The 21,588-nt window shown below is 43.5% G+C and overlaps 1 pseudogene; it reads left to right on the top strand.

The window, feature by feature from the left end:
- The first annotated feature begins 748 nt into the window (after window positions 1-748).
- On the top strand, window positions 749-3,190 carry LOC114310440 (uncharacterized; annotated as a pseudogene).
- The last annotated feature ends 18,398 nt before the right edge of the window (window positions 3,191-21,588 follow it).

Raw genomic sequence — 21,588 nt, 5'->3', positions numbered from 1 at the left:
TACCCCTCTGACCCACTTGGCCCATTTGTCTAAACAAATAATGAAACCTCTAGCCCACTTAGCTACTTAGCCCATTGGCCAAAACAAATAACCCTCTAGCCCACTTAGCCCCTTAGCTCATTTGCCTAAACAAATAATAAAACCCAAAAGAATTGCAATGAGATATATATATATATTATATAGGCACGAATCTGCTGCTTGGAAGAATAAAGTCAAAAAGTGTAGTTAGTTAGGGCAAAAAGTGTAGTTAGGGCACGAATTTGCTGCTTGGGGGAGGCTCAACGCTGCTGTCGTTTTGTCTCTCTCAATCTCTCCCTCTCTTTTCGTGGTCCCCCCCTTCTCTCTTTCTGTGGGTGGTCCCCCTCTATCTTTCATTGTTGCCCATGGAATATGGATCATGGAAGTTGGTATTGAATGAAGATGAAGTGGTTGTTGTCATGCTTTGCTGTTGCTGACTGATTGTTAAGAAAAAGGCAAAAGAAAGTTTGGGAATTATATCTCATCAGGTATTATTTTTTTATCTCTATAATATTAAAATTTATTTAAACTTGATACTATAAACAAAACCTTCCATCCATATATAATTAATTTTATAGTTATGCATGTTAATATAATATTTGGGGATTATACTTTGTTGTCATCAGGTATAATATTTTTTTAAGTTTCTTCACTTTATTTGTTTTAAAATTAAATAGGAGCTGAAATTTTATAATCAATTTATTTATACTCTTGTAGTTATTTTTTTTCTATGGTTTATTTAGATAGCTCTGTTTTTTGTGTGGATATTTTTAGGTGCATCTTACTCTTTTGTTTAGTTCTCGAATTATGGACAAATTTCTGAAAAGAAAATCAACTATTGTACAAGATTCATCTCAATCCCAAGAAACTTGTGGTGATAGTCACATTCAAGATTCTTCGAAGCGAATTCGTGTTGACTTGAACAACCTTCCTTCTGATCCAAGATTATGATAAAAATTTTTGTCATATCATCCTAATGATAGGGACGAAATAAGAAGAACATATTTACAAAAAGGACCCTGTCAACCTCGTAGCCACAATTTCCCTCAAAGAGATATTAGTGGAGTTATGCGTCGATTTAATTCTGCTTGGTTTAAAGAATACAAGAATTGGTTGGAATATAGTATTGAAAAAGATGCAGCATTTTGTTTATGTTGTTACTTGTTTAGGCCCGATTTAGGAAAGGGATGTAATACTTTTGTGACAGAGGGATTTAAAATTTGGAATATGAAAAACAAGTTACAAATTCATGTTGGAGGTGTTAATAGTGCTCACAACCAAGCTGTGAAGAAGTGTGAAGATCTTATGAAGCAAAAGCAACACATTAAAGTGTTTTTCTTAAGCAGTCAAATCAAGAAAAAATTGAATATCGGACTCGCTTAAATGCAACTGTTGATTGCATACGATTGCTTTTGCGTCGAGGGTTGGCTTTTCGTGGTCATGATGAATCTGATAATTCAAGTGATAAAGGAAATTTCCTTGAACTTCTACAATTTTTGGCGAATCATAATGAATCTATCAATAAAGTTGTATTGGGGAATACTCCAAAAAATAATAAGCTAACTCACCATGATATTCAGAAAGACATTGTGAATGCTGCTGCATGTGAGACTATCAATGCTATCATAAAGGATTTGGACAATGAGTTTTTTTCAATTTTAGTTGATGAGTCTCGTGACATATCAGTTAAAGAACAAATGGCAGTTGTTCTACGTTATGTGGACAAAAAGGGCATTGTTATAGAGCGGTTTCTTGGTGTTGTACGTGTATCAAATACAACCGCTTTATCACTTAAAGCAGCAATTGAATCCTTATTTTGTCGACATGGATTGAGTATATCAAAACTACGAGGGCAAGGCTATGATGGAGCCAGCAATATGCAAGGTGAATTCAATGGTCTTAAAGCTTTAATTTTGAGGGAGAATAAATCTGCATTTTATGTTCATTGCTTTGCCCATCAACTTCAATTGACTCTTGTAGCTGTTGCTAAAAAGCACATTGACGTTGCTGAACTTTTTTGCTCTATTGCTAACATAGTGAATGTTGTTGGTGGCTCTTGCAAGAGACAAGATGCTCTTAGAGATGCGCAATTTGCTAAAATAACAGAAGCACTAGACAATGGTGAACTTAGAAGTGGGCGTGGTTTGAATCAAGAGACTAGTCTTAAACGTGTTGGTGATACACGTTGGGGATCACATTTTGGGACAATTATCAACTTGATTTTGATGTTCTCTTCTTCGATTGATGTACTTGAGATTATTGAAAAGGATGGCTTACAACCCGAGCAAAGAGTTGAAGCTCGTTCTATCATGAAGTTAATGCTATCTTTTGAATTTGCCTTCACTTTACACTTGATGAAAAATATTTTAGGGATTACAAATGAGTTGTCGTTAGCATTGCAAAAGGAAAATCAAGATATTGTCAATGCTATGACACTTGTTAAAGTATCTAAGCAACGATTGCAGATGATGAGAGATGATGAATGGGAATCTTTATTGACTGAAGTGTCTTCATTTTGTAACAAACATGAGATGTCTATTCCAAATATGGATGAAATATTTGTAGTTAGTGGGCGGCCACGACGCAAAGCTCTACAAATTGCAAATTTACATCATTATCAAGTTGAGCTATTCTACACGGTCTTAGATATGCAACTTCAAGAGCTTAACAATCGCTTTTTAGAAGCAAATACTGAGTTACTTCTTTGTATGGCTTGCTTGAATCCTAGTAAATCATTCTTTGCTTTTGATAAGCATAAGTTGATTCGTCTTGCAGAGTTCTATCCATATGATTTTTCTGCAACAGATTTAATGGTCCTTGACATCCAACTTTAAAACTACATTGTTGATATGCGCTTAAGTGAAGACTTTTAGAACTTAAAGGAGTTGGTGATCTTGCTATAAAGTTGGTGGAGACAGAAAAACATGTGATATATCCATTAGTCTATTTGCTTGTGAAATTAGCATTGACTCTACCTGTCGTGACAGCAATAGTGGAAAGAAGTTTTTCAGCAATGAAGTATATAAAGAGTAATTTGAGTAACCGAATGGGAGATCAGTGGATGAACGATTGTTTGGTTACATACATTGAAAGAGATGTATTTGATAGCATTGATAATGAGGAGATTATGCAACGTTTTCAAAATATGAAATCTCGCCGAGGGCAATTGTAATATTTTATCTAATTGCAAGTTATTTTGATGGCAATTGTAATATTTTATCTAATTGCAAGTTTTTTTTTTGTCAAAACTTTAATATTAATATATTAGAGTTCTCTTTTATATTTATTTTTTTAATACAGTTGTTAGATTTTAAGTTACTTAGTGAATACCCTGATTAAAATTCCTGGAGCCGCCACTGTGTACCCCTATCTTCTTTATCACTAAATAGTAGTACAGGGACTTTAGCTAGTGATCTAGGTTGTTTTCCTCTCGACCATGAAGCTTATTCCCTATCATCCCATTCAGAGATGGCACCAATAGTATGATAGGGTAATCAATGGAAAACCCTTATTATCACTTTTTATTTTTTATCTTGCATGTATATATAGGGTAATGTCTATGTTAATTGATCCATTATTTACAATTTGAACACTTAAATTCATATCTTTTGAAGGGAAATGATATGGTATGCACTGTGCACACCATATGTATCCTATCACAAAATATGTAACTTTATCACAAGATTTTGTAATATCAATCATAAAATTTTGGACATTTTGTTACGCCAATTTATGATGGAATTACACATTTTGTAATTAATATTATGAAATTTTGTGATAAAGTCACATTTTTGTGGTAGGATGAATATGATACACACCCAAATCCTGAACACCCACTCATTTGCTTCAAACTTTGCACATACACTCCATGACTTATGTTATATGAACTTTTCAAAATAAATCATATACCAGTGTCAAACACTCAATATTCGGAGAAGTGCGATATGTGTCAATACTTTCCATTGGACACTTCTCATATATTTATATTTAACATTATCTTATATATATCATTTGTTGTATAATTGCTATAAAACACATTTTTGTCGTTGTATATTACATATAGCATTATTTTATCTCATATATAGATTAAAAATATAAAATATGACTCACTTTTGCCAAATTTGTCCACCATTAAATTTGAGATTTGATGAGTCCAATGTCTAGATAAAAAGCCGCACTCAACACTCGTACTCGAGTCCATATAACATAGATTATTCATAATTTCTTTTAATTATTAATAATATAATACTTTCATAAAAGAAAAAGAAAAAAAAACATCACGTGTCCATAAAAATATTTCAAAAATTGAAGTGTTATGACATAAGTTGAGGTAATGTGACCTACTTTCAAAATGCATCTCGTTTATATATTTTATTTTTGGAATACTGTTCTTAACAATAATGTACCCTTATTTAAACACCAAAAAACTAGAGAGAGAAGGTAATTCTCAAAAGATAATTCTCTATATAAATATAAGACATGGGTAAGCCCATAAAGGTTATAGCCCACCACTTACGGCCCAGTGCATAATTCAAATACTAAAGCCCAGCATTGCTGGAGCTCAACATGGCATTAAGAACCAATAACATCTAAACACGTGGCAAGAGAAGGACAAGCCACATAAGTAGACAAAGATCCTGCAAAGTTATTGCACTGCACATCAGCCATTAATGAAGGCCCTTGCAGCATTTATTGCGATAACCCCCCCTCGGTCGAGACAGAACGGCCTCACCACGAACAAGGCAAGTGTAGACACCCCATTTTTGACCGTCCTCAAGACTTAGACGTCATCGTTTGAACACTCGGTGATCATCCATGTTCATGTTCATTTTGAGATCCCAAAGGACTCGGCTACGTGCCTTGCCTTAGGATCTCTCGACTTGACTGTTTTGTGCTTGGTTGTGGACCAAGGACTTGTGGTTTTTGCACCTGAGGGTAGCAAGTGGCTTGTTAGCCATCCCTTAAACCCACCGGTTATGTCATGAAGCCACCGGCCTTGATTTCTGTCTACCGACCAATTGTTTGGTCGGTCGGCACAGATATCTGGTCGATCGGCCATTTATTTGGTCGATTGTCTCTTTTTCTAGCCGGTACCTCCTTTTTTCCTTTTCCAGGCATTGTGCATACCAGCTATGCCAGGTGGAGTGCACATACCAATCCTCCATACACGTGTATGGAGGATTTGCACCCTTTGCGCCCTTTGCTCTAGCTTCTTGAGGAAGCTTGACCCTTTGTCTTAGCTTCCTCAAGAAGCTTGGACCTTTGTCTTGGCTTCCTCAAGAAGCCTTGACCCCTTTGCCTTAGCTTCTTTAAGAAGCCTTGACCCCTTTGCCTTAGCTTCTCTAAGAAGCTTAGGCCTTTGTCTAACTCTATAAAAGAAAGCCTCTCTTCTCCTTTGAAGAGGTTCAGCAAATCAGAGATATATATGGTATATACACCACTCTCTCTCTATATCTCCCTCTCTCTCTACATTTGTGTGGGTTAGAGTGTCCAAAAGTGAGTTTTGTTCTTAGTTTTGCACTAAGACACCTAGTGTTACACCATACCTTGGTTATTGAGGTGTTGAGAGGCTGTTTTTGGAGCTTTTGAGTTAGTTTTGATCAAAAAAGGGGGCTGAAATTTTGGTTCTTGAAGTGTTCTTCAATGGTGAGCACTATTGCTTTATATTCTCCATTCTTACACTAGCTTTTAACCTACTTTGCATGTTGTTTTGAGCTTTGTGTATAACTGATAAAAGTTCTGATTTTTCATGTTTAAGATGTTTCATTAAGGTCATTTTTGTGTTTGGATCGACCTCCCCTTCTTAGGCCTTGTTTGGCCCTTTTGTGCCTTCTTTGTTTGAGCTTTGAGAACTTTCGTGTATTGGCCTTCTCACCACTGAAATCCAAAGGATTTTCAGTGGTGGTGAAGGGGTTTTGAGGTCTTGCATAGGGGAGGGACACCCCTCTCCCTTTGTGTCTCATTTGCTTGTGTTTTGGCTCATAAGGGAAGCATGCATGCCTAGCTTTGTTTGGCTTTATTTCAGAGGTTATTTGGTGTTTATCTTGCATGTTTTGTCTCTGTTCCATGTTGGTTTTTCGACCCCTTGCATGCACCATACACTTGCCTTGCATTCCTCTATTTTGCCTAGAGATGCATCTTGCATTTAGATCACCATGCTTGCATGTTTTGGCTTAGCTTTGTGAAGTTTTTAGTCATGTTTTATCATGTTCAAGCTTTGTTGGGTGTTGATTTGGTCATGCTTTCCATACTTTGTATAGCCTCTTTGCATTTTAGCTTGTTGGCTTCGGGTGTATGAGTCTTTAACACACATTACTTAGGTTATTTCAGTGATTTGGAATCACTTATCATGCCATTTCAGTCCATGTTTTATACTTACATGCTTGCATTTGATTACCCTTTCAATGCCTTGAAGAGTTGTGGTCCTATGCTCCATGTTCGAGTCCTTGGTGTATGCCTTTTTATTTAAATCCTTGGGCTGCCATATCAGTGGGTTTTGGGGTGTATTTTGACGCATTGAAACTCTGTTTTTGGTTGCATAATCCATGCCATGTGTGGTCATGATAGTCGTAGTGGAATGCTCCCTTTTATGCCTTAGTTTTAGGCCCATTGGTGTGCATGTTTGCATGAGCATTTGTCCATCATTTCCATCACTTTTGGCCACTGTTTATGGCAAGGCTGAGGTCTGCCCTTTGCGGTTTAAGTCCACCATTGCATGTTCGTCGCACGTTTGTTGCATATTTGGTTCATTGTGTGTTGGCACATGCTAGTTCCATTGCATATTTTCCATATTTGCTACATTGCATTCTTGCATGCTTGGCATATTGCATATTTGCATGTATAGGTTGCATTGCATTTGGCATGTTTTGCTAACTTAGCCTAATATTGCATGCTTGATGTCGTTTTGCATAATTGAGCCATATTGCATTCATACATTGCATTATGTTTGGTTTGTGGTGTCAAACCAAACATGGGGAGTGAGGTGTGTTCGTACTCAAAGTGACGAAACACGTCTCAATCATAGGTCGCCGACGCCCTTGATCTCAACATGATAGGGCGTGAAGCACTCATTCGTTTGTTGCATTCATTTACATTGATTTGCAAGCTTGGTGTCTTTGGCCATCATGCATCGAAATGCGTGGTTAGTGGCCCGAGGGCCGAGGGCCACACTCCCTTAAGTCTATAGAATGATAGGAAAAGTGGCCATGCACACATTGCTTTGAAATTTCCTTGCCATGCACTGTCTGTCCTCTGCTGCTGTCAAAACAGGATTCTGTAGGAATATTTGGCCGACCGACTACATACAGTGCCGACCGACCAAAAATATCTGGCCGATGGCTTCACAACTGGTCAATGACAATCTATCAATGGCCGGTGGATCTTTACCTTGGCCGGTGGCATCCCAGAATGATCAGGGAGTGGTTCAGAAGCATCAAGAATATTTTCACAATGCTCAGACGTGCAGAACAGTGCAAACAGAGGCAACAGTGGCATGGCAATGGGTTTCCGAGCGAGGCGATCGAGCATGCATCATTCAAGCATTCCGAGGCGGGGCTGCGGCCACCTTCTTTTGTATTTAATTAATTAATTAATTAAATGTTTCGTAATAATTAATTAGTTAGTTAATTAGTTAATTTGTATTATTTATTCGGACCCTCCGAGCGAGGGCAATTGTGTAATAAGTGTGCGTGCGCGTGATGTATGCCTTCCAACCCCACGTCTTTATCCCTTTTATTTACCAGCTTATGATGGTTAAATTAGGACATGTTTCAATTAGCATACTTATGCTTGCATGTTCGCATTATTCATCTGTATTGCATGCACTGGGCTCGGCGCATCATACTAACTGTATCGTATTTCAATTCCAAGTTGAATACATGATTTTTGTAGCATTTCATATGCCATCTTAGAATAGCCGAGCCTATCTTAGTTGCATTCTTGCATTTGTTGCATTAGACATCTCAACATAGTTAGGATTCATGCATGTTTTCTAATTAACTTCTTTCTTTGGCTCGGAGTACTCAGTAAGTCTTTATGCTTTAGCATCTCGCATGTGTGTGGGTGTTAACATGATAGCATGCTTTCCATGAGGCTAATTGCTTATGTGATATAAACTACTTGAATGCCTGTGGATGAAGGTTGGATTGCTCGAATTGGAATAATTCGTCGAAATCCGTGTTTTAGCCTACTTGCGAGTAGCAAACCTCAATCCATTTTCAAAACAAATAGATATGCGATGCTTTGTTCCAAATTAGGCAATCTAGTCTATACTTGTATGCTGTGTGCATCACATAGTAATTTTAAGCTAATAACCGGAATAAGAGCACACAATGTTTTCAAAACTCGATATCATGGTTAGTAGAGGCCGATCTTTGATCGGGCGAGCGGAGGTGCTCATGAAGTGACCTTCCCCAATCGTACCCAAGTTTCCGAGCCGAGGCAACTTTGGTGATGACAGACACGTGACCTTAGGCAAACGAGTCAGGGTTTCCTAAATTCCCCAAAATAAAATATTTAGGTGGCGACTCTGTATCTAGCAAAGCAGTCCATGTTTGGCATTTCTTTCAAAAAAAAATTTCAAAAAGCGATTTGCCGGATTTGGACTCTTTGATGATTCATCGGTCTTGCATTGCACTCTACGAGATTAGATACAGGACCGTGACATTTGAGTCGTGAACTGTAGTGAGCCCATATGAACGAAACGGGGGGGATTCGTTCCCGGGACGTTCGGGGACGTCTACAGCAAGCTAGAGCATAGACTTTCGGCCATGTTAACATGTCGGAAGAGACAACGAAATGATTACCAGAGGATATAAGTAGACGTCGAAGACAAGAAGAAGGTTAAGATTTCTATCTCTACATTTCATCTCTCTTTCTAACTTGCTCGCCGGAGGGTTCGCTGGGGGACTCCCCGTTCCCCGTTGAACTCTTGTGCAGGTTCCTCTGTGGGCTTGGTCATTCGGACACTGGTTTGGGAAACGTGGATAAGTCCGACCTGTTCCATCTAGAACGTGCTGCATCATCGGTTGGCACCGTCTGTGGGAACGTTTTTGCTCCGCACGCCAATTGTGCTCATTATCGCCGGAGACCCTTTCCCAATAACCCTTTCCCGCCACCCACCAAGGTGGATGGTCACAACTAGATCCATGGCTTCTCACCATAACGTTGCCGACCACCAAGCCGACCCTCCCAATCCAAACAACCCACCGTAGTATTTCACCGAGCTCACCAACAGCGTTAACCGCCTGGCCGAGCAGAACCAAGCCCTGATTAACGCTTTCCTCCAAAGAAACCTTCTTATGCCTCCTCCACCACCTCCAGATATCCTACCCAACCAAGAACGAGCCCCGAGCCACACCATCCAGCAGCCCCATCCACCCAACTTGGAAGGCTTGTGACCCCCTCCCCCGGGTGTCAACTTGCCACCCCAAGCCCCACATCCATCGGTCTCGGCACCAACCCCCGAAGGAGAGGCCAGTAGCGTCCAACCTTCACTACCTTCCAGTGGTGACAACATTCCTCTCTGGGATGCAGAACTCCGAGCCATGAAGCTCCAACTCCAGGGAGTCATGCAGAACATACAGCATAAACCATCTACCACAGCTAACTCACCATTCGTTGCATCCATTAGGGACAAACCTCTACCTCCTAAGTTTAAAATGCCCCTGATTGACTCTTTCGATGGTACAACGGACCCAGTCGATCACTTGGAGACCTACAGGATCCTCATGATCCTCCATGCATTCCCTGGTGAAATCATGTGTCGAGCTTTTCCCGTGACACTTAAGGGGTCGACCTGACTGTGGTTTAGTCAACTACCGACGGACTCTGTCTCTACCTTTCAGCACTTGAGTGACTCCTTCCTCAGCCACTTCATTGGTGCCCAGCGCCAGCGGCGTCCAGCAACCTAGCTCCTAAACATCCGTCAAACAGAGGGACAGTCGCTGCGCAGCTTCGTTACCCGCTTCAACACCGAAGCGTTGCAGGTGGCAGAAAATGATGACAAGGTCATTCTCACGACTTTTATGGCCGGTCTACGATCATCTGATTTCCTTTTTTTCCTCTCCAAAAAACCCCTGACCTCCATGGAAACCCTACTATCTAAAGCCCAAAAATACATGAATGCCGAAGACTCCCTAGCCGCCCGACAAGATCTTATAGCCAAAATCCTGACTCCTAGAGAGAAGAGAAAGGACTCAGAAAGTAGAAACACCCAATACACTCACCAAACACCTCAGTATACCGACTGACCATCCCGAGCCGACCGGCTGGCACCAACCTGATCGTCCGACTGGTTCGAACGATACACACCCCTTAACTCCCCCATGGAACAAGTCTTGAACCAGATTCAACGAGACTATCCCCTAAAATGGCCCCAACCGTCACGGTTTCCTTCCAACCGGCAAGACCAGTCTAAATATTGCCGTTTTCACCAGGACCACGACCATAATACCGAGGAGTGTGTTAACCTCAAAGACCAGGTCGAGGGCTTGATACGTCAGGGACGTTTCAGTCGGTTCACAGAAGCCCGTCCTCAGCAGAGGCAAATGACTGAACCCATTAGAAACAACTGCCGACGTACCCCTCCCCGACCACCAGCACAACCTAACCAAGGTCATGACCGCCCTCCACAGCAACCCCAGGCACAAGGTAACCCTGTCCCCCCTATTGGAGAAATCAGAGTTATTGCCGGCGGGCTCGTTTGTGGAGGACCATCCCGCTCGGCTCAGCGGGCAGAGCTTAGAAGAATAAGGCAGGGACCAGACAAAGAAGTTGCCATATTGGACCGCCCTTCCAAACAGCCCAAGCAGGGAATGGAGTCTATCACCTTCACGAAGGCCGACTGCACAGGCATCCGTTACCCCCATGACGACCCTTTCGTCATCTCTGCCCTTCTTTCCAATTACAAAGTCAGACGGTTTCTCGTCGACAACGGCAATTCTTCAGATATCATTTTCCTAAATGTCTTTCGCCAGCTCAAGGTCGGGGAAGAAAGTATGTCCCCTCTTCAAACCCCATTGGTCGGTTTCACTGGAGGTCGGATGACCTCCATCGGCTCTATCAATCTCCCCATCACAATCAGAGAATACCCGCGGCAGACCACAAAGTTGCTTACCTTCCTCGTCGTCGACTGTCCCTCTGCTTACAACATCATCCTCGGCCGCACCGCCCTAAATGCTTTCCAAGCTATCACATCTACTTTCCATCTTACCGTCAAGTTCCCCACTGACCTTGGGGTCGGCACAGTAAGGGGAGAGCAGACCGTGGCCAGACATCGTTTCACTTAAAGAGATCGAGCTAAAGGAGGCTATGATCATTGAAGGGCTCAACATTAGGGACGAGGATGAGCTAGTTAGAGGGAAACCAGTGGAAGAGCTTGTCGAGGTCCCCATCGATCCCACCAACCCGACAAAAACTGCCAAAATCGGCAGCAAACTATCCTCCCAAGCAAAGGCCGACCTTACTGCCCTCCTGATTGAGCACAATGACGTATTTGCCTGGACCCACTCCGACATGCCGGGTATTGACCCCTCCCTCATCACCCATCGTCTCAGCATTGAGCCCCACTTCCGACCCTTCCGCCAGAAGCAGCGCATCTTTCATCTGGAGCACAATACTCTTATTGCTTCCGAAGTAGATAAGCTCCTTGAGGCACAGTTTTATAAAAAATGTGGACTACCCCAGATGGTTGTCAAATGTTGTCCTGGTCCGTAAAAAAACGGTAAATGGTGACTCTGTGTCGACTACTCTGACCTTAACCGAGCTTGCCCCAAAGACAGTTATCTCCTTCCTCGCATAGATCTGTTCGTCGACGCCACGGCCGGCCATCAAATGCTCAGCTTCATAGATGCCTTCTCTGGGTACAACCAAATTCTGATGCACCCGTCTGACCGGGAACACACCTCTTTCATCACCGACTAGGGAACCTACCATTATTGTGTCATGCCATTTAGGTTGAAAAATGTCGGGGCCACTTACCAACGGTTGGTCAATGCCGTCTTTCATCATCAGATAGGCCAGAACATGGAAAAATATGTCGATGACATGCTAGACAAGAGCAAGCTCTCCACTGATCATCTGGCCGACCTGCAAGAGACCTTCGGCACCCTACGAAAGTATCAAATGAAGCTCAATCCCGAGAAATGCGCCTTCGGCGTGGGATCTGGGAAATTCTTGGGCTTCATGGTCAGTCAGCGGGGCATCGAAGCGAACCTCGAAAAGATCAAGGCCTTAATAGAAATGCAGTCGCCCAGAACGGTTAAAAAGGTTCAGAGGCTTACTAGTAGAGTCGCCGCCCTCAACCGCTTCATTTCCCACGCAACGGACAAGTGCCTCCCCTTCTTCAAAGTTCTTCGGCAGACTTTCGAATAGACGACCGAGTCCGAAGAGGCTTTCCAACAATTGAAGCAGTGCATGGCCAACCCTCCCTTACTCTCCCAGGCACTCACGGGCGAGCCCCTTTTTCTCTATTTAGCCGTATCAAGCACCGCAGTCAGTGCGACCCTCATCCAGGAGGACGGTTCAGTACAACGCCCGATTTATTACATTTGTCAGGCTCTCAGGGGCGCAGAACAGAATTACCCATTGCTAGAAAAAATGTCCTTGGCCTTGGTCACCGCCTCAAGACGACTCTGCCCTTACTTCCAAGCCCACTCCATAGTGGTCCTCACTGATCAACCTTTGAAGAAGATAATGCAACAACCAGAGCTGTACGGCAGACTTATGCAATGGTCAGTCGAGCTCAGCCAATTTGACAACTCCTACCGACCTTGGACGACAATCAAAGGGCAGGTTGTTGCCGATTTTATCCTGGAATTCACTAATCCCACTCCAATCACGACTCATCCGCCCCCGCAATCCCACACTGAGGCAGAAGACTCCCACTCTTGGACCCTCAACGTCCACGGATCATCCCGTAAAGAAGGCAGTGGGGCTAGTCTCATCGTCACCACCCCCGAGGGCAGTTATTTCAAGTGTGCTCTCCGCTTCTTGTTCGACGCAAGCAATAATGAGGCTGAATGTAAGGCATTGATCGCAGGTCTTCGCCTTGCCAGAGACATTGGTATCAGCCATATCCAAGTGTTCAGCGATTCCCAGCTCATTGTAAGACAAATCACGGGGGAATTCGATGCCAAGGAAGACACAATGCAGGCTTACAGGGATATTGCACTCCCCCTTGCTCGCCTTTTCAATAATTCCCACATCAAGCATATCCCTCGGACGGAAAATTCCAAGGCAAATGAAATGGCTCAATTAGCTTCTGCCGACCAGTCAGACCTCAGTGATGGCGTTCGCTTTGAATACTTGGCCCACTTGGCCATTTCCCCACAACAACAGCAAGTTCACTTCCTCCAAAATGAACCCATCCCATGGGCGGCAGATATCCTGCTATTTTTGACAAATGGGGAATTGCCCGCCGACAAACACCAGGCCGCTAAGGTCAGGGCCCAGTCGTCCAACTGCATTCTTATCAGCGGTCTCTTATACAAACGTGGCATTTCACGCCCATACCTCAGATGCCTCAATCCTACTAAAGCGACCTACGTGATGAGAGAAGTCCATGAGGGTGTATGTGGTAATCACTCAGGTGCCAGGTCACTAGCCCACAAAATACTTCGCACCAGTTACTTCTGGCCTACTCTCAATCAAGATGCCACCGAATTCGTGCTTAAATGTGATAAGTGCCAACGCTTTGCCAACATTCCTCATGCTCTCCCTGCTGAACTGATCACACTCTGCAGCCCTTACCCATTCGCCAAATGGGGGATTGACTTAGTTGGCCCATTGCCCACTGGCTAGGGCCAAACCAAATTCGCAATCGTCGCCATTGACTACTTCACTAAATGGGTGGAGGTGGAACCCCTTGCCGCAATTACCGAGCGGAACACAACCAGATTCATCTGGCAGTCGATCGTGTGCCGTTTTGGCATCCCTCAAGCCATTGTCTCCGACAACGGCAAACAATTCAACAATGCCAAGTTTAGGAAATTCTGTGTAGAACTTCAAATCCAACCATGTTTCTCTTCCCCAGGCCATCCCCAAGCCAATAGCCAAGTTAAGGTTACCAACCGTTCTCTTCTGAAGATCATCAAAACTAAGCTGGAAGCTACTAAGGGACTCTGGGCCAAAGAACTACCAAACGTACTCTGGGCCTACCGCACTACCGCGAACCCCCACTAGGAAGACCCCTTTCCGCTTAACATACGGCGCTGAGGCGGTCATCCCAGTGGAAATCGGTCTGCCCACCCCAAGGGTTCTGCACCCAAATCCGGAACTAACTGAAGAGCTGCGTCGGGCAGACCTAAATCTGATTGAAAAGCTCCGAGAGACCACTGCTATCCAGCGGGCCTCATACCAATAGAAAATGAGAACACACTACAACCGCAAAGTCTGACCGAGGGAGTTCGTCATGGGGGGCCTTGTTTTGCGCAAAGCAACTCTTGCCACCAAAAATCCGGCTGAGGGCAAGCTGGCAACCAAATGGGAGGGACCTTACGTTGTTAAGGCCAAACCTCGTCCGGGCACTTACCGACTTCAGGACATGGAAGGTCGAGATCTCCCACATCCGTGGAACGCCGAGCACTTGAAGCGTTATTTTCAATGAAGCCCTATTTTTGTATTGATCAGTTGCTGTATTTTCTTTTTGACAATCTACACACTTGAATGTTCTTGTTTCTTTCTCACATGATGTAAATTTCTGATCAAATGGGCTATACTTTAAATGACAACAATCTTATATCTCAGTTATCTGTGTGGTATTTCAATAATGCCCTGATGGCAGCCTTAGCCAGACTGAGCTTGAAAAGCCTCAGCTAAACTGAGCATGAAGAGCTCAGCCAGACTGAGTTACTTAAAGCCTCAGCTCGACTTAACACGAAAAGCTCAACCAGACTGACACGAAGAGCTCAGCTAGACTGAGTTACTTTAAGCCTTAGCCAGACTGAGTTACTTGAAGAAGTCAGCCAGACCGAGTTAATCATGGCTCAATCCAAACTGAGTACGAATGAAGAGCTCGGCCATACTTAGTTGCCATACTTAGTCAAATTTCAGGTCCATATTTTTATGCCTCTTAACATTCTTTACATTTTTAACTTTCATTTCCTAACCCGCCCTTTCATTTGTTAACACTCTTACAACATGATTTAAAACTTCACATCTTCAGAGTGATTTGAAACTTCACATTTTTTAACATTCTCCCATTTTAAACTTCACTTTGCGTTGTGGTTTTCTTACAAGTTAGACTGGCTCCCTACTTCTCAACCGTTACTATGATTCATACACTGACCATTCTTTTCAGCTCTACAAGAAGTAAAGGCAACAGTATAAAAAACAATATAACTCATAATACAAGAAATAAAAACAATATTCATCAACCTTTATTTATTTACAAACTTACACATACGTTCACTACCGAAATTACAACAAAAAACAACAACACAAGCAAATAACAAACACAAAAATTTCATTCACAACTTTTCTTTACAAATTTTATTCACATCACTCATTCATCCTCGCTGGAGGCAAGGTCTTCTTCTTCAACACCCTCGTCTAGGGGGGTTTGGGCCACATCGTCTTCATCTATTCTTACATTGCTGAAGTCTAAGTCTAGGAATAGCTCTTCTACTTTACACTTGAAAGTCTTCCAGCCGCTGTCCCAGAACTTAGCCAGCTCATGCTTATAGAACTCCGACCGCTGGAAGCTCTGGATCACTTCTTCTTTACTCATGCTCCCAGCGGTCGCTCCCGACGGGCCAGCCCCCCTATCTCCCTCTCTCGCCAAGCTGCTGGCAATGGTGGCATCAATGGCCATCTGGAAGTTGACGGACCCCTTGAACTGCTCTACCGCTGCAACACATAGATCGGGGTATGCCGCCCTCTCAGATGCCAACTTTTCTCTTTCCTCCTCCAAGGCCTTCTCCAACCCTGCTTTCTCAGTCACCGAATTGGCCCGCTCGTCCGCCAATGCCCTCTTCAACTCAGCGATCTTCAGATCTGCTTCTTCTTTTTCTTTGATCGACTGCGCGCAAAGATCTTCATTGTAGGTCATGGCCTCATCCCACCTTTCGTTGGCGACGGTGTAGGCTTTCTGGGCCTCTTCTGCTTTCTTCTGCTCGCCAGCCAACTGGAACTCGAGCGACACCACCTTGCGGCGTTCCGACTCCGGCTCTAACTTGGTGGTGAGCAGCTCAGCATTGGCACAGTCGACAGAATTGTCCTGCACCATCGCCAACACTTCCATCTTCTTGGCCTTCTGGGCCTCTTCCAGCCCCCTAACACACGCACTCCACGTGGTCTTCCTCCAGCCTGCGGTCTCCTTCCTCAAACTTTCAAGTTGAACCTCCACCTCTCCCAACTTTGCCTTCAGTGGCCTCACTTCGCCTTTTGCCGCCACCGCCGCCGCCTTGTTCAGTAGGGCCCCTGCTAAGGCAGTTGCCTCCATCTGGGCAGAGCACAACCCCCTTAGCAGCTTGGCCTCAGTGAAACTGGCCATTGAGTGCCCGGTCGCGTCCTCTACCACCCCCAAGAGGCGATTTGCAGCTGTCCTGACTTCAACTCCTTCTCCTTCTAGTCACCCGGACACTACTGGGGCATGGTAAATGGCGGTCTTCAACCTAGCCCTCCCTCCTTCTCCTTGGGGCGCAGGACCCTCTTTAGGCTGTTACTCTGTCCCTGCTCAGGGCCAGCCACCCCACCCTCCACTTGTACTTCGGGGTCCATGGTAGTCTCCACCCCACCCCTTGTCTCCTCCAGCCCCACCTTTGGGGCGACCTCCACCACCCCCTCCTTCATCTTCTTCAATGTTGGCCCCTCCTCACCCTTGTCCACCCTCTTCTTCTTCTTCCCCTTCAACTTAGCCTCCATCTCCTTTTTATTCTTCTCCTTCAGAAGATCCACTGGGGGCGGTCGTGGCTCAAAGCCGCTCAGATCCTTCTCCCCTAGTGGCTTGGGGCGCGGTCGGACTTGCTCCCTCACGATCGGTTTCGGAGCAGGCCCCAACTTTACCTCTTTATACTTGTCCGCTCTAGCGAACAACCTCCTCTCCTCCTCCTCCTCTTCCTCCTCCTCCTCTACCTTCTTCTGCCCCTCCAACTCCTCCCTTGACGAATCCTCTACCAACGGTTGCGGCCTCAAGTTCAGGGCAAACAATGTTGAAGAAAGGACCAGCTCGTCCCACCTCACTCCCTTCTCTTCCCTCCATTCCCTCACCCTATTCACTCGGTCTTCGGCCGCCCCGTTTAACTTGGGCTCGACCGATTTGGTGGAGACCTTCTACATTGTACGAACTCCCCTTCCGCCATTCGCAAATACAAAAAACCATCTCGGTCTTCATCCCTTCACCAAAGATGGAAGACCCGCCACCAGACCTTGCACCGCCACTGCTTACAGAGTCACCCAAGTCTCCTGCTGACCGGAGGCCATGTAGCAGGAGAAGAACTCCTCTACTGTCATTGCCGTCCCCCCGGTCACCTACTGCCAGGCACTCGCTCAGGCCACTACTATCTTCCATGCGTTCGGCATCAGCTGCCCTGGTGCCACTTCTAATTTGTTTAGCACATCCACCACTATTTGGGGGAGAGGTAGCCTCAAACCCCCTCGCAACACCTCCTCGTACAGGCTGAATTTATCCGGCCGCACATCTGACGCCCTTTCCTTGGATGTGGGCAACCTTAACCCTATCTCCGAGGGAATTTGGTACTTTCTCCTTATCCCCTCTAACTCCTCTGCCGTAAGTATGGATCTGTCTAGTTTGGTGTGCCAGTAGTCCGGCTCCACTTGACTAATAGGTCTCGCGGCTGCAATCATTGTCCTTGGGCTCCCTTCGCTTCACACGGTATTGTTCCGCCAACTCCACCGCGTCATCGTCGCTTAACGCATCATGCCTTGCGATTGTTGCTTCCTCTTGGGCCATCTCTCTTGTGTGTCTGCGAATGGCTTCGGATGCAAGCAGAAGAAAGTTCACAAAGTGTTGCAAAGGTGTATCACTTGACACGAAAGAGTTTACTTCTGGAATGTTTTGGTTCTTTGCACAAAGATAGGTAAAACGGATAATACCAAAAGCCCAAGGCTTGTCTATATTCCAAGGGTCACAATAAATTTTGCCAGTTTGAAAATTTTCAAAAATCCGCCAAAACTGTCTTTTCAACGCCCTATATTGACCTATTACTTCATTTCTTGCTCAACGCCTAACCTTCCCCACTACGGGATTTTGCCACGTGTACGACTACGATCCACGCCCCCTTTCCCCTTCCCTATCTACTCCACTTCATTTTGCCCCGTCGCACCTCGAGCCCCGCGCACCACCACTCAATCTTCGCGGTGGCCCTCCTCATGGTCGGTCCCTCCACTCGGTCACCCTTCGCGGTCGGCCCTCCTTATGGTCGGACCCTCCACTCGGTCACCCTTCGCGGTCGGCCTCCCTATGGTCGGACCCTCCACTCGGTCACCCCTCGCGATTGGCCCTCCTCATGGTCGGTCCCTCCACTCGGTCACCCTTCGCGATCGGCCCTCCTCATGGTCGGACCCTCCACTCGGTCACCCTTCGTGGTAGGCCCTCCTCATGGTCGGTCCCTCCACTCAGTCACCCTTCGTAGTCGCCCCTCCTCAGGGTCGGTCCCTTCATTCAGCCACCCATCGCCGTCGACCCACCTCTCAGTCGGTCCTCGTCCCCCCGGTCTTTCACAACCATCGTCTTCTTCATTATTCCCTTCGTTGGACTAAAGCTGCATTTGGGAATGGGAGACTACTGACATGGGTAAGCTCATAAAGGTTATAGCCCACCACTTACGGCCCAGTGCATAATTCAAATACTAAAGCCCAGCGTTGCTGGAGCTCAACATGGCATTAAGAACCAATAACATCTAAACACGTGACAAGAGAAGGACAATCCACATAAGCAGAAAAAGATCATGCAAAGTTATTGCACTGCACATCAGCCATTAATGAAGGCCCTCGCAGCATTTATTGCGATAACCCCCCCTCCGGTCGAGATAGAACGGCCTCACCACGAACAAGGCAAGCTAGAGTATAGACTTTCTGCCATGGCGACAAGTCGGAAGGGACAATGAAATGATTACCAGAGGATATAAGCAGACGTCAAAAACAAGAAGAAGGTTAAGCTTTCTATCTCTAATCTATCTCTATATTTCATCTCTCTTTCTAACTTGCTCGTCGGAAAGTTCGCTGGGGGACTCCCCGTTCCCCATTGAACTCTTGTGCAGGTTCCTCTATGGGCTTGGTCATTCGGACACTAGTTTGGGAAACGTGAATTAGTCCGACCCGTTCCATCTGGAACGTGCTGCATCATCAATATACAAGGAGGATTTTTTCGTCTTTCATTTTTTAAATCATGAAACCATTATAAAAAATAATAAATTGTAAAATTCTTTCTGTTTAATTATTTTTTAAATTTAAAAATTCACAAATTTAGCATGGGATGTTGAAGCTCCCATACGACTTTTGCTAAAAATGTCTCTTTACTATAATATATAATATAAGTACTTATGCTGAATCATGACACTAAAGTCCTTCAAGCTGCATCAAGACTAAGCTGAGTATATGACTCGTTCAAAGCAATTGTAGAATTAAATATAAACAATAGTATCAATATATTAAATTTATTTTTTTGTTTGTGATATGAAAAGAGCAAATTAAAAGATTTATTAGAAATGAATGATAGTTATTAATAAGTATAATTTTTTTGATTAATGATTCATTTACCGAATTGGTTTGGTTTGCTCGAATGAGACTTTTCCCGATAAGACTCTTCTCGAGAAGAGTGTAATTTGTGCGAATTCAAACTGGACAAATTTAGTGGATGCAGCGGTATAAATTCAGATGTAAATTTTTGAATACCTTCATCAAAATTCCTAGAACAATAGGAAACATGCCACAAGGTTTAGTCAAGGAACAAAAGCCAAGACTGGGTTGACCCAAGGAAACATGACACAAGGTTAAGTCAAGGAACAAAAGCCCAATCTCCTACCTCCATTTTAGCCCAAGAATGAGAGGACCGCGCACATGAAACCATGTATATTGGATAAAGAAGCACAATGAAACATATCAGATTGAATGAAATAACAAGCGTTAGAGCAGTGCCGCTTGACAATAAAGTCAGGTTTGGCATCCTCAAAAAAATTCAAAAAGTCATTATTTTATTTAAGTCATATCATCTTATTTAAGTCGCATCACCTCTCTATCACATCACTTCAAACCCAACCCATACACAACTCATATTTCATAAAAAGTCAAAAAGTACACTTATTTAGGACATCCCAAACAACCCCTAAGCCAACGTAGTAAAAACGACGAATTTTTACTTCGGCACTAGGGATGACAAAGGGAAAGTAATATAAATAGGGAAGGAGGGTAACAACTGAGAGATGCAACATCATCTATAAAATGATGAAAAAAGATTGAGAGTTCTAATTGTGAAGGTCTAGACAGTTTTAATGGTGTGTAGGTCCCACAATGATGTCATGTTTGTGTCTTGTGTTTTTTTTTTTTTTTGGATTGTCAAGTCATTAAAACTCTATTTAGAGTTTCAAAATTATAAAGATATATCATTTCTGTAAAAGATTACCAACCAACAATTACCTTGGAAAGCCTTTAACGCCTTGTTTGTTTTGCACATTTCTAGGAGATTCCAAACTCACTTGTTTTCAATCAATACGAGGCAAATCCACTCTCTACAGTTAATACCTCGCATCGTAGGCTAGTGGCATTGTTACTAAATTGGCTTTTCAAATTCGATTATTTTAGCATAAAACAAAGTAACTGTTTAATGAATTAATTATTGGAGTTGTCATTTCCTCTTGCCTAAGCTCGGTTGGATTGACTTTTTTTTTTTTTTTTTTTTTTTTCCTTCACAAATTCATAATCTGAACAAAATTTTAAGATAGTCCTAAGAACAAAATTAGTGTTTGTGTCCATATCTAACACGAGACACAAATAATATGTGGACATGCAAGTCCACACATCGGACACGTGGAATGTCAATATTTTTGTTTCATTCTTTTGCAGAACACGTTTAAAATACTTCATGGGCGTACATGTCCTGACACCTTTGGTATTTTTTTTTATTTATAATATAAATTACACCCATCTTCCCTAAAGTTAAAAAATATATATATATATAATTAAAATCTCATAAGTTTAACATAATTACATTAATTTCCCCTTTAATAAGGTTAAAGCATTCAAAACTAACACAAGATAAACAGGCACCACAATAAACAAAGATAAATATATATTTTAATAGAAAATAAATGCAATATCATATTTTTAACCATATGACTCACAAATTATTGATGAAAAATGACTTAAATATTATGTGAATTAAAAACCTAAAAGAGACCGGTATAATTATGTACTCAAGGATGGAATGAATGAGGGCTAGCACGGTTATTGCCATCTCAAAATGAACAACTTGAATAGATAATCTGTTCGGATAGATAAATAATTTGAATCATGGAGGTGGCGCTTGTGATTAGGCCCACGAAGCCCAAAAGTACCCAATTTATGAACCCAACCATAAGAAAGATAGAGAGCATTGTCAAATTTTGTGCTAAA

The sequence above is a fragment of the Camellia sinensis genome, chromosome 6 (assembly GCF_055761805.1).
Source record: "Camellia sinensis isolate YWXY chromosome 6, ASM5576180v1, whole genome shotgun sequence".
In the NCBI taxonomy this organism is placed as follows: domain Eukaryota; kingdom Viridiplantae; phylum Streptophyta; class Magnoliopsida; order Ericales; family Theaceae; genus Camellia; species Camellia sinensis.
The sequence above is the reverse complement of the archived record's forward strand: the minus strand, read 5'-3'. Positions and strand labels throughout refer to the sequence as shown.